Raw genomic sequence first — 14,153 nt, 5'->3', positions numbered from 1 at the left:
TTAAACGTCCACACCGGGAAGCGCGGGATCCGCGGCCCCGCTCCCAGCCGGAGAAGCAGCCTCGTCCCGTGACCCTCGCCCGGCGGGCACCGCGGGGGCGGCGAGCAGCGCTTCCACCTGCGGCGACGCGGGGCGGCACCGGGGCCATTCGGCACCGCCGGCCCGGTTCAGGTTGGTCTGGGAAGTGGCGGTTTTGCTTTTAATGGAAGCATTACAGAGTTTTAAGAAAAGGAGGAAAAATGAGTTTTAGGAATGAGTTCGTTTCGGCAGAGACAGAAGTAAGTCGCGAGGAGCCGCTTTACAACGTCAGGATGGCCGAGCGGTCTAAGGCGCTGCGTTCAGGTCGCAGTCTCCCCTGGAGGCGTGGGTTCGAATCCCACTCCTGACATTAGTCTTTTCCTCCTTGCTCTACTTAAAAAAGAATTACAATCTTTTTTCCCGTTTGTTTCTTTGTTTTTAACTATTCAAGCTCTGGAATTAAAGTACCCTGAGCTTGGAAGAGAGCTCGACAACTAGTTTAAATCTCATCTTTGTTCCCCTTAGTCTCTCCTCTTCAGTTCCAGGCCTATTACCATCACTGCGGTCCTGGGGCCCTTTTGCTTTATTTACAGCATCCTCTCTGGGTCTCCCCCCCCCCCCCCCCCACTTCCCCAGGCCGATGAGTGATCACTGGAAAAGCCATCGCTTTCTTTCCAAAGCTTTTGCAGAAAATGTATTAATTGGTTTGGATACGAGCACTTTTTTTTTCTTACAATGAACATTTATTTGACCAACTATTTATAGACTCTAAAATCAAACAATTTGTTACTTAAAGAACAGAAAGAATAATCCCCCCACCCCCACATCAAAGCCTACTCCGTAACGGAAGTACCCTAAACCTATGAACCGTGTTGCTAAAAGAAAGGGGGGAAAGAGAAGTTTACTAAACTTCACAGGAAGACTCTATAAATCTGGCAATGGTTGAGTACACATCAGACCACACTCAAGAGTACTAACCAGTCTCAAATTTTAACTGAGAATTTTAAACTTAATATGCATTTCCCTCTTAGAAAGGCTCAGAAAATTATGATCTATTAACTATGCAATGATGCTAGTTACATTATGTAAAATGATATAATGAAGAAAAAATAGTAGACAATTTGAATTTCCTAACCAATAAGTAAATTATTAGCTGTAAACAAGAACTTTTATTTTTTATTTATTTTAGTTTTTTGTAAACAAGAACTTTTAAAAGTCATTCTTTAGCTTTCATTTACATTTAGGACTGGAATCTTCAGAATTTTCTAGTATCTTGAACATCCCTGTCTTCTCTTTAATGGGTCCTGAGGCCTTCATTTGATTAATGACACTTGGATCTAACAACAACTCAAGATCTTTATCACTAATGATCTTTTCTCTTGATCCTTTGACTTCCCTTTCATAATCTCTAACTTTTAATAACTTCTTTAATTCCTTGGGATCTAAGAAATTCTTCAATTGATTTAATTCAGATTGACTACCTTTGAAATGATTTTTGTGAATGATCAACTTTTCCAGTTTTCTTTTAGCAGCTGCTCTTTCCACAATTTTCTGATCAATAGTGTTTGCTGTAAAAATCGATATACAACAACTGGCTTTGTCTAACCAATTCTATGACATTGATCCTGGGCCTGAATATCAGACTGGGGTTTCCAATCACTATCATAAATGATAACTGTACCTGCTGCAGTCAAATTAATGCCCAGGCTACCAGCTGGTGTACTCACTAAGAAGCTAACCACATCTGGACTTGTGTTGAAATTGTGCAAATTTTCCCCTCTTTCAGAATAAGACATGGACCCATCAACCTGCTAAAGTTGAAATTTCTAAGTTGGCAGTAATCCATCCAAATGTCCAACATTCTTGTCATTTGTGAAAAAAGCAGCACCTTGTGACTTTTTTTTTTTTTTTTTTTTTTTAGTTCTGGCACATTCTATTCAACATTAAGAATTTCCCAGAATTTGTTACTAATTCTTCATCAATCTTAAACTCTTGTGTAACAGGGTCTATAGGATATTCAGTCAGATATGGCTGACTCCAACATATTTGCAATTGTGCGATTCACCATTGCTGCGTAAAAGACTTCTTATTTCTTCAAAAGTGGTGCATAAACAATTACTTCTCATTTAAGAGGAACTTCAAGAGCAACATCAGATTTTAGTCTTCTCATTAAGAAAGGGGTGAGAATCTGGTGCAGCATATGCAATACATTCTGTTCTCTTTCTTTGGCTGTAATGTCTTCAGCGGTTTCAGAAAGATTAGTGATGTCAAACGAAGACTCAAAGCTTGTCAAGCCATCAAATACATCTGGCAACAAAAAGTTTAGCAATGACCAAACTTCTGCAATCGGAGAGCCAGATTAGAGGATACATGCATTTTTAATCTTCATAATTCACAATGTATTATAGATGTCATTCTATTTTACTTCATTCCTTTGGCACTGTGATTTTGAACCATGTCCTGTGCACATCTAGCCCAAGTCCAGACCAAGTGCTTTTAATTGCTGCATAGAGGTCAGCTGTGAGTTGGCCTGCCCCCCCCCCCCCATGGCTCACAGGTTGGGTCTCACGAGTAGCCACTATAAAGCACATCTTCCTAAGTATTCCATTACCCAGATGTGCAGCAACAAATTGCAGGTCAAAAGAGTTTGACAATCCACTAATTTTACACCAATTTCAGAATATGGCCGAGAGCCATGAGTGAAAAGCCCATAAGCCAAAAAGGAGATAAAAGCGTGGAGACTGGCGTATTATTTGCAGCAAGTAGGTAGAGGGTTCGAGATAATTTGAAAAGTAGTGCTTTCTCCGAACAAAGAAAGTGAGGGACTTTCATTGGGGAAACCTCTAGATATTCATATAGGTAAGATTCGTCATCTCATATAGAGGTTTGCCTCACAAAAAGGTTGGCAAACTCAGTTTAAGATCATAAGCCCAAATGAAAGAAGGGGAGGGGGAACATTCCTGAGCATAGAGTCTAGTCCTCATGAGTTTCTCCAAGGAGCCTTATCTGAAACAAAAAGAAAAACAACTTTGTAGCAGGTTTTCTAACAGTCTATTAAAGGGATAGCAGCTTTTCACAAATAAGTATATAGGATCCTGCCCCTGGAAGTATGTGCCTTTTCTGATAGCTATCAGGAACAGGACCCAAGGAGCATGTTTTAAATATGCAGCTCATATTTAGTGAAGTCTCCAGAAATATCCCCCAAATTCAAATTTCTGACATCCAACTTGCTCATCTTGAACATTAATAGCTACAATTACAAACATGCATATTCATTGTTCCTATTTTGAACTTATTGCAAAGCCCCAATTAATCAAAAACCTCAAGGGACTGGAATTCTCTTCACTCTTCCCTTTTCCAAAGGAAATTTAACCAGGAGGCCAAAGCAGGAGGATTGCAAATTTGAGACCAGCCTCAGCATCCTAGTAGGTCCTAAGCAAGTTAGTGAGACCCTATCTAAAAATAAAAAGGGCTGTGGATGTAGGATGTAGGATGGTAGAGCACCCCTGGGTTCAATCCTCAACACCAAAAAAAAAAAAAAAAAAAAAAAGAAAAGAAAATTTAATCTACTACCAGGTTTCATAGGCAAAATATACAGCGAATCTATTTTATGATCATTAATATTCAAAATTGGCCTGTCCTCTCCTTTATTTTTTTCTGGAATTCCTCAAAATTCAGATCCATACACTGAAAGAAAAGTGAATTGGTATGTTTTAGATTGTCATCAACCAGACAGGAAAAGAACAAAGGAATGGAGATTTCCCCTTGTCACCGGACTGGACACCAGTCACTCCATTTCTGCCCACATCAACATTCTGGTTGAACGAATGGGATTCTGAGTCTCCACTTTGGCCTCGTCAGCATAAGAGAAAGGAGGAAATGAACCCTCAGGGTGATACCGGATGAGGGCAGACCCTGGGTCCAATCCAATTCAGGCTGCTGGGCTCAGCCAGAGGCTGTGCCACTTCACAGTCTCCCAGGCAAGTGACTCTTCACCCTTGTGTTAGGTGCCCTCCTCTTTTCATGGAGAATATAATTGAACCTTGCCTCATAAATGTGCTGTGAGGATTGCCTGACTTAGTACATATAAAGTGCTTGTACAAATGCCAGCCAAATATAAATGCCTGAGAAACGGTAATTTTATTTTGTCATAAATGAAGTACTCTTTTATATTAGAACCTGCCAAAGAAACAGAACCAATATCTATCATCTGTTGAGAGACGGAGATGCGGAGAGATGTCCTATAAAGAACTGGCTCACACGGGTATGGGGGAGTGAGAAGGTCCAAGATGTGTCCTCTGCAAGCTGGGACTAAGAAGGCAGGTGGTGTAGCTGAGTTCTTGTAGGAAGGCCTGAGAACCGGGGAAGAGAGGCAGGAAGGGATGGAGCCGAGGTGGGTGAGGGCATGGAGAGGGGTTTTATTCTATTCAGACTCCTCAGAGATTGGATGAAGCCCGGAACAGCGGGGGTTGGGGGAGGGCAATCTAGTTTACTGAGGCCACTGATTCAAATGCTAATCCCATCTGGAAAACCCTCACAGATAAACCCTGAAACGATATTTAATCTGGGGACCCTGGTACCCTTCAACCTGGCGTGAAATTAAACATCACACTGCTGTTGGCCAGGCCTGTACACAGCACAGGAACAGCCCCCAGGAGGAGACCAGCTGGTACAGTGGCAGATGCAGAGCAAAGAGATGAAAGTTGCTGCCGGGGACAGGATAGGGCTCGGGGTCCCTTCTAGCTCCATCTGCCGTAGCAGAACCTTAGCAGCCCAGCTCAAGGCCCTGTCGACCACAAGTTGTAAATTCAGATGCCATCTGCAGTGCTCTGGTAATGCATGGTCTTTTTAAAGCAAAGCATGAAACACTTGGCACTTACCAACTGTCAGATCTATCTGACTGCAGGTGAGGATGCCCAAGAGCCTGTGGTCATCTCCAGACAATGAAAAGTTGGGAGACTTGAGCACATCCCTTCCTAATGGCCTCCACTCACCTGAACTGGGCATCCACTTAGCTGTACTCCGTGGCTTCTTGCCACAGCATCTATTCCACCCCTCCACAGCCTACTTTCTTGCTCTGCTAAGTTCTGCATCTCTCTCATGGCTCAGTTTGGTTGTAATTTCTTCCATGAAGTCTTCTCCACCTCCTTCCACCTCTATCCAGTTTGTATTAAGTGTCCAAATGCAGTTTATGCATTTGGAAAGTCCCTGTACTCTGAGTGGCATCACATCCCACTCTCCTACAATCAACATTGGAGTTCTCTGATCCCCACACCAGCCTTTTTAGGACAGAACTCATAACCCATGTGTGAGGAACAAGGTGCCCGTCACATAACAGGCCCTCAACAAGTAGCAGCTGAGTGGATAAGCAGACATCTGATTGCAAACCCTTGACACTTCTGCACACGAATCGATTTCATGGTTTATCAATATTTGAAGAGTCAGGAAGACTTATGGGCTTTTGGGAAAGAGAGTGAGACACCTCAACTGGAATATTCTGTAACTTCTGTAGCCAGTACCACTACCTCAATGGCAGAGACCATGCAATGTGTTGAGAGAAACTTGTCTGGAAGCATCCCTATACAGACCCTGGAGCCTAGAGCCTGTCAGAGATAAACAAGAATAATGAGGACTTCCAATAAAGGAACAAAGAATTTGTTTGGGAACAAAGAATAAGATGCATCCAGGACACATAATCACAGACCAGCATGGCCTCTGGTATGCATGGAGAACAAGGGAAAGGTCGGAGATTTTATTCGAACAGAGAAATCTATACAGATGTTTACAAAAGAAAGTTCATTGGCATTTTGGGTGCCTGAGGGAGCCAATGAACTCTGATTGGCATGTAGCAGCAGCTACTAAGTGAAGTCAATCTTAAAGTCATAGTAGGTAGTTTTCTTGACAGTTGCTAAGAAGAAGAATATAGTGTTAAGGATAAGGCAAGCTGTTTGGCTATATTGGCCCAGCAGAGCAGTTCCTGAACAATCTTTTACTACCTGATAGTTTTTCCAATGGTTTCTGAGCTCTATTTTTGATGGGTATGACAAGAAATTGATTTCCATAAGCCCAAAGTATCAGGGGGTGGAACAAAGGCGGGCTTGGTAACAAGGCAAAGCCATGGTGTAGTTTGATATCTGCATCAGTGACCTGTGTTCTTACTTGAGGGAGGTCTGAGGCCTGAGTCTGGAATAAAGGATTTCATAAGCAGAAGAAAGACTTAGTGAAAAAGAGATTCTGGGGCTGTATCTCAGTGGTAGAGTGCTCGCCAGGCACTGAGTTTGATCCCTTAGCACCACATAAAAATAAACATGCTTTCCATTAAAAAAAAAGAGAGTCTGCCTTTCCACTGTGGCCTGATGCTAACAAGGAAAAGTGGAAATTAAGCTGCAGGGTGGGAGCAGAAATTCTCCCCCAAAAGTAAAGTTTCTTCCTGAATCATTCCTAAAGGATAGAGACACTTTGTTTCCACAGATTGGACAGGCAATTATACCTCAATCCTTGATAATCCACATAAAAAAAGAGCTCTGAAGGCAAAAGCCAGGGTAGTGCAACTTCCTTTGCCAGGTGTTGGGGGCTAGCCCTTGGCAGAGGAGCAGAGGGCTGCCCACTTTCTCAGTGCAATTCCATTTCTGTGGTGTGCTTCTTGTGAAGAGTCTCTGTTAAGAGTCAAACCGACTTCTTTTCCTCTCAACCTTTCTCTCTCTCCGTACTAGGCCTCCTTCATATCTGCCCCTTCTGGTGTGTGTGCGTGGCTCTGTGATAGACAATCAAGTGGATGCTTCTTGGACACGTTTTCTAAAGTCACAGTGACAAGTACTCGTTTTCGCTTTGATTTTTCCTATTCAGGAAATTCAGGACACAGTACAACCTTCCAAAATGGGTACTCTCAGCGTGTTTAGGGCTGCTCTGGGTTGTCACGGCTGCAGCGACCTCAGCAGTAGACATACCGGTCATTGCAAAGGTTGACTTTTCTAAATAACCGTCTGGGAATTCCCCAGGAATGCAACTAGAATAATCAGAGGTTACCATGTCGCTCGTAGATGGAATTTGGTGACTTTCCTTTCTGCTTTCCCTGCTTCCTTTTGTATTTGCTAAATAGAAATCATATGTCGTAAAGCCAGAAACGCAGAAAATGGTTCTAAAACAACAACAACAACAAATTCACTTTGCCTCTTTTCTTTTGGTGAAAACGAGAGACCATCCCCAGATCCACACAAAACACTTGGGTGGGTGGGAAACGAGGTGCAGGAACTTACAGCAGTCCATCGCCCTGGTTTCTGAAGGCGCAAAAGGAGAGGCCCCGCTGGGATTCGAACCCAGGATCTCCTGTTTACTAGACAGGCGCTTTAACCAGCTAAGCCACGGAGCCAGCACGCCCTCCGCGCTCCAGATTGGGAGGGAAAAGGGAGGCTCTCGCTCCTGCAGCGTTTCCCGCTTCCTGGGTCCCGGAGCCGCCCAGACCCGCCGGACCCCGCGTGGACCTGGCCTCCGCCGCACCGGGGCGCGGCCTTCGTCCCTGGGCTGAAGACTCTGCCTCCCCTCGCGCCATCTGCGAGGTCAGGAGCCGGCCAGGTCCACTCACCCAGCGCCGAGCCGACAACTGACCCGACCCGGCGGGAGCTGAGGACCCGCGACGACTCCGCGTGGCCACGGCCGTGGGCGCTGAGCGCTGCTGCCCGCCCGCGTCCTCCCGGCTCTGCGTCCACGGAAGGCCTCCCGGGCGTCCAGCTCGGGCCGCTCCGCGAGGCGCCCACAGCTCGGCCCTCGCCGCGGCCCCGGGGTGGCTTCCCGAGGGGAGGCCGCGCTCGGCCGGCGGTGAGTGGGAGCGGACGCTGGGCGCGGCGTCCACGCCCGAGGCTCCCGGCCCTTCCCGATTCCTTGTCTTCATTGAAGGACTGAAGGTCCACTGACTTCACGGAAGGATTAGGGTCCACCAACTTCACGGAAGGGCTGAGGGTCCACCGACTTCACGGAAGGGCTGAGGGTCCACCGACTTCACGGAAGGGCTGAGGGTCCTCCGACAGCATGGAAGGTCTGAGGGTCCACCGACTTCATCGTAGGACTGAGGGTCCACAGACACCTTGGAAGGCTGAGGGTCCACTAACAGCATGGTAAAGAGAGGCGCACCTAGGTGTTTAGCAGTCTATGATGACCATCGGACATTAGGGGGCTTGCATTCTATGCGATCAGGAACAGGGCGATGACAGCACAGCCACACCTTTGACCAGCCGTGGCAGGCCACCAGACAACACCGGCAAATAGAATGTGGTTTGGGTTTTCCTCTGACCGAGAGCTGAAGACTTCAAGGAGCCAAATTAAGTTGTTTAAACTCCAGAGCTAAGTCTTGGAAGAAAACTGAGTCCCAGTGATCCTTTTACAAAAATCTGGGTGTGAGCCCGACCTTCCATTCAGGTTCCACTGACCAGGAAGGACCATGAAAACCACACATAGGCTCTGCTCCACACATGACACTGGATAGATGCAGGCCCTGTGTCACAGGTTGCCCACAGTGAGGTCCAGAAACAGCAGGGGCAGACAGTGCTGCCTGCTGACCACTTGGAAGCAAATCAGAAATAACAGGACACGGAGCATAGAGGAGAGTCCACCACTGTGCTAGTTTATGTGTCAACTTGATTAGGCCATAAACACTGATCCAGATGTTTCTCTGAAGGTGTTTTGTGAATGTGGTTAACAATTACAATCAAGTACCTTAAATAAAGGGGATTATTCTCAGTAATGTAGGTAGGCCTCATCTATTTAGTTGAAAGATTTTAAGAACAAAGTAGGCTTTTCTGAGGAAAAAGAAATTCTGTTTCAAGGCTACAGCATCAGCTTCTGTCTGGGTGTTTCCAGCCTGTTGACCTTCTGTGTGTCAGACTGGCCGAGCATGTAAGCCAATTCCTACCCTGCGCATGTATGTACTTAATACAGTATATTGTGTTCGTGGATTTAATCTCCTACTGGTTCTGTTTTCTTCCGGATTGTTTTTTTGACTTACACAATCACTAAAGAAAAGACTGAAAGTCTGAAATTTGGAGTTGGAACTGTCAAAAAAGCATACGCAGGAGAAGAACAAGGTGAAACCATACCTTGCTGTGGATCTGGCTGGGAAATTTGAGAAAGACCCTCAAAATCTGCAAAACAAAAGGAGGTTTCCATGGACAAACACTGAGAAAAGTGTGGACAGAACCTCCAGCCAGCTGGAGTAAGGCCATTTTGGAGATACAGGATGGGACCTCTGATTTTCAGAGATGTCCTGGACCCTGCCTCCCCATGTTAGGTCCCTGAGGAGGTAAAAGAGGACCCTGGGCAACCAGTTAGCTGTGTTTGGAGCACTGTTCTCCATGTTCCCAAGTCCCTCTTCAGCATAAAAATCTCTTGATTTTAAAGGGGAGACCACTGTGAAAGTGGATAAGAAAATAAATGTTTATTTTGAACAACTCGTTACTGAAATTGCATGTTTTCTTCCATTACGGATGTAGAAAACAAACCATAGTGGTGTTTCAGCCTTCATGGAAAACAGAAGCATTTTCACATCAAAATACAGTTGTTGCAAGCTTCTTAAAATATCACTTATAGTCAACACTGCTTTTAAATTAAGTATTTATCAGACCTCCTGCACTTGGGCTAGATATTTTCATCTAGTACCTCAATAAAGGAGCACAGCAACATGGAGTAACCTAAAACATGTTGATGACATTTCAACATGGGTGGTTCCTCCTGAAATGGTGTATGTGTACCCTTTTTTCCTTTATGTTTTAAAGGTATTATTCCAAGCTGCAGTCCCACGTCACCGAACTGCCCCGGGGTCTGCGAACAGAACCTGCCGAGCGGCGGGTCCAAGAGCAGGTCCACCCCGAGCTGATGCGGAAAGGGCGCCCAAGGCGTTTCCTCGGGGTGGCTGACACGCGGGGACTGGAGGCAGAGCCTGTCCTGCTTGGTGGCCTCCGCTCCCCTACGGCGCTCTCTGGGCCGGGGATGGATCCCTTCTCAGACCCACCCACGGGAGGACTGGACCCTGCACCGGAGGCGCTGTCCGCTGAAGGCCTCCGCGCGGGCAGAGGTGGCGGCGACGTTCCTTGAAGGTGACGGCCCCGAGCACTACGCAGGGAGAGGGCGCAGCTCAGTTCTGCTTAGGGAACTTTAAAAAAGAAAACTTTAAAGACCTATAAAGAGATTAAAAAAAAAAAAAGGTCGAATCAGGTCGCTGACGCGGACTCCGGTTTCCCGGCCCCGTCGTGTTCCCGGGTCTCCCCAGGCTCCGCGCTCCCTTCCCGCCTGGCGCTGTGCTGTCCCCACCGTACCGTCTCCCCAGGGCGCAGGTGGCAGGTTTTCCTCTAGGCTCCACCTGAGGCCCGGAGCCGCCGCGTCGGTTGAATGGAATGCACGGGTGGAAGGACGGTGGGCAGAGTGGACGCGGCTTGGGTCTCGCGGCCCCTCTGGGGTGGCGGTAAGAGGGGCCAGCGACCCAGCGCTGCGAGCCCGGACCGTTGGCGGGCGCAGCCCTCGGCAGCAGCCAGACCGCGGCCTTGCTTTTAGGAAGGGGCGCGGCCGAGGGAACCAGCACGTGCGGGCCAGTGGCGCAATGGATAACGCGTCTGACTACGGATCAGAAGATTCCAGGTTCGACTCCTGGCTGGCTCGGGGTGTACGAGTTCCTTTTGCTCCTTCCTTCTCCGCACCCGCAGGGGGCGCCGAGGAGCAAAAGACCAACGCCGGGTCTACTCCGCCCGAACGTCCCAGCAGCCCCCGGGCCGCGCTTCGCAGGGACGCGCGGCCAGTTCGTGGCCCCCTCGCTGGTAGGAACCTGACCTGGCCTACGTAGCGGGGGGGCGAGCGTCCAAGACGAGTCGCTAAAATATGAGGCCACATCCCCATCCTTAAAAAATGTTTTATTTATATGACCGAGAGGGAGGGAGAGAGACTGGGATCCAGACTACGCCCTACTCGCTGGCGTTGGGGTCTTTTTGTGGAACGAGAGAAGAACTGGGCTGCTTCTGCTTCCATGGCCATCCTGCCCTACTCCCCGACGCGGGTCGCCCGGTGGCTCCGTCAGTGACCGGAGCACGGCAGAACATGGGCGCGGAGGCAAGCCTGACAGCGCGTTTCCGTAGTGTAGTGGTTATCACGTTCGCCTCACACGCGAAAGGTCCCCGGTTCGAAACCGGGCGGAAACAATTACTCGCCTTTTGGCGCATTCTTTTAACGTGTGCCTCTCGCCCCACGCTCGGCTGGCCCGGGGCGGGAGCGCACGGGCGAGCCGGAGTGGCCGCAGGTGGGCGCCTGGCGGTCCCGCAGCTCCCACCCCGCGTAGTGATGCCTCCAGCGCCACTTGACGTTTGAGGGGGGAAAAGGTTCACATTTACGTGAACCTGGGGAGAGTGCGCGTGTACCGGAACTGGGGGAGGGGAGTGCATGTGTACCCGAGCTAGGGGAGAAGTGCATGTGTACCCGAACTGGGGGGGGCAGTGCATGTGTACCCGAACTTGAGGGAGGGGCAATGCACCTGTTCCCGAAATGGGGAGGGCAGTGCAAGTGTACCCGAACTGGGGGGGGGAGTGCATGTGTACCCGAACTGGGGGGGCAGTGCATGTGTACCCGAACTTGGGGGGGGCAATGCACCTGTTCCCGAAATGGGGAGGGCAGTGCAAGTGTACCCGAACTGGGGGGGGGAGTGCATGTGTACCCGAACTGGGGGGGGGGGAGTGCATGTGTGCCCGAGCTGGGGGGCCAGTGCACAGGTACCAGAACTGGGGGGAGTGCGTGTGTACCTGAACTGGGGAGGGGGGAGGAGAGTGCAAGTTTACCTGAACTTGGAGGGATGTGCGAGTGTACCTGAACTGGGGGGGAATACACGTTTACCTGAAGGTGGGGGGAGAGTGCACGTGCACCTGAACTGGGGAAAAAAATAATGCACCTGAAAAATGGAGGGCCGGGTTACTTCATATGAGGCTTTTATTAAAGCCCAGTAGCAGATGTCTCAAAACTGGAGTTACAAGACTACTAACTATATTTTCCTTTCTAATTGTGAATTGATAAAGATGTTAGTTTGTCATTTTATGTTGTCACTTTCCTCTATTAACTATTCTTGATCCATTTTATTTAGCAAACCACACTGACCCTGCCTTCTCTGCCACACAGGTCAGGACCTAAGAGGCTGTGCTCGGGAAGCTCAGAGTGGGACAACATTCGCGTCCTATGTTGGACTGCAGAGCCCAAAGGTTAACTTGGCTCCGCAGCCAGGAGGGAGAGAGCGGGAAGATGGTAGAGGGCCTCCCAAAGGTGCTGGGAGCTCTAGCTGACAAATAAGCACCTGGAAGGTGGGGCTTTGTATGTTAAAACCTGCCTCCGACTTAAGAAAACATACCCCTTCCTGACCAGGTCTCCTCCGATTGTCTTGCAATCAAGTCTCCAAGACTCTCCCTGTGTCACCACCCCAATCACTGTGATAGGCCAACATCAAGACCCTCACAGAACCAGGTGAGGGCTGTTCAAAGGGTAACCACTGATTAAGAAGTCAGGAAGTAGAGGCAAAACTGTCTCAATGTCCTTGAAGACACTGGAAAGGGTGGTGGGGGGTATGGGAGGTACTCCTAATAAAACTTGAGGACAGGAGGGGACAGCAGTCCCTGTCCCTTCTGAAAGGACCCCCTCTCTCCTTTGATAGGTATTCCCTCTCCCCTTTCTTATTCCTTCTAATAAACTAAGGCCGTTACATTCCCTCAGTTTCTTGGAAGCCCCAGCTGCGCACCATCAACACTGATGCCACACATGAAGGGATGGGCTTCCTGGAGCCTGTTGACACCCGAACAGCAAGCGGAAAACAGGAGCTGGTCAGGCAAGAAGTAGGGAGAAGTCTGATGGTAAGAGTAAGGGCATTTGCAATGTGGTCGATGTTTAATGAATGAGTTGTGAATCAGAAAATAATTAAAACGCATACACAAAGGAGTATGTTAGTTTTTTTTACTTTAATAATCTTAAAAGTGCCTATTGTTTACCAAATAACTTTTGTGTCCAGTGTTTTCATGCATAATATTAATCCCACAACCCAATGTTGTAGAATATTATCCTCCCCGTTTAACTTGATCTTTAGTGAAAAAGAGGCAAACAGAAATTAAGTAACTTGCTTTGAGGTCAAAATAAATTAGTAAAGTCCAGAATAAGTCCCAGATCTGTAATATCAGGACCTACAAGTCTCCTCATGTTGAAAAGTTTAAGGACTAGTGGTTTAAGTTCAACTGTGTCCCATCCAAAACAATAATGGGGTGTTTCTGAGTAAATGAAGGAATGTCCAAGATGCCATTAGGAAATCATCTAATGTAAGTATCCGCAGCCTTCTACAAGCTAAAGAGTTGTGCTTTCCAAGTAAGACAGGTAATGACAAAATGACACTACATCCCAGGGGATTTAGGATCTTAGCTTATCTTTGGCAATGCAAATCTTGAAGAGATGTTTCTGGACAAGGAAGTTAATAGGATTTTTTAGACAGAAATATTCCTGGAGAAGTTGGACTGCAGGAATGGTTTCCAATATTCTATAGCGCAGACACTATAGTTGACAATTAGTAGAAACTTTCAAATAGCCAGTAGAGAGAACTTTGAATGTACCCAACACCAAGAAAGGACAAACATCTGAAATCAGCCATCAGCTACCCCAGCTGATCACCAGGCATGCATGTTGACACGGACTGAAATGCCACACCGTACCATACCTGCACGCCTACTACGTGTCAGTTAAAAATTGCAAACACTGTAAAAGACACATATTCCTGAAACAGCGAAGAGCAAATCATAGGTCGGCCTTCAAACCTCCTTGCTCTCCCTAAGGTCCACTGGACTTTATCACAATACTGGATCACGGCTACCCGGAAATCCGGGGCACTGACGTGGGCCAAGGGAGTGATGACGTCATGACGTTTCCGACCCTTCAACCTGAGCCCCAGCCCTGGGGGTGCTGAAAAGAGTGGGGGTACGCATTGTCCTGTGTCCGCCCTGGTCCCATGGCCTCCATTCCTCCCCCGGGGCGAGCGACCCGCGGAGGCCCTCACGCCTCTAATCACCCTCCGCATCCCCTCGGATCGCGCCGCGATCTTCCAAAGCCTTCTCGCTGCCCGAGCGTGCAGCCAGAGCAGCCCA

General features: G+C 48.0%; 1 pseudogene across 1 annotated transcript; it reads right to left on the bottom strand.

Moving 5' to 3' along the window:
• On the bottom strand, positions 1-7,906 carry LOC308650453 (lymphoid-specific helicase-like; annotated as a pseudogene). Its single transcript has 4 exons — positions 7,601-7,906; positions 1,257-2,049; positions 838-893; positions 1-177 (listed from the first exon to the last, which is right to left on the bottom strand). The product of its transcript is annotated as a lymphoid-specific helicase-like (transcript).
• Positions 7,907-14,153: the final 6,247 nt, after the last annotated feature.

This window comes from Spermophilus citellus, assembly GCF_964194105.1.
Source record: "Spermophilus citellus genome assembly, chromosome: 5".
Classification (NCBI taxonomy): domain Eukaryota; kingdom Metazoa; phylum Chordata; class Mammalia; order Rodentia; family Sciuridae; genus Spermophilus; species Spermophilus citellus.
This window is presented reverse-complemented; position numbering and strand designations above follow the sequence as displayed.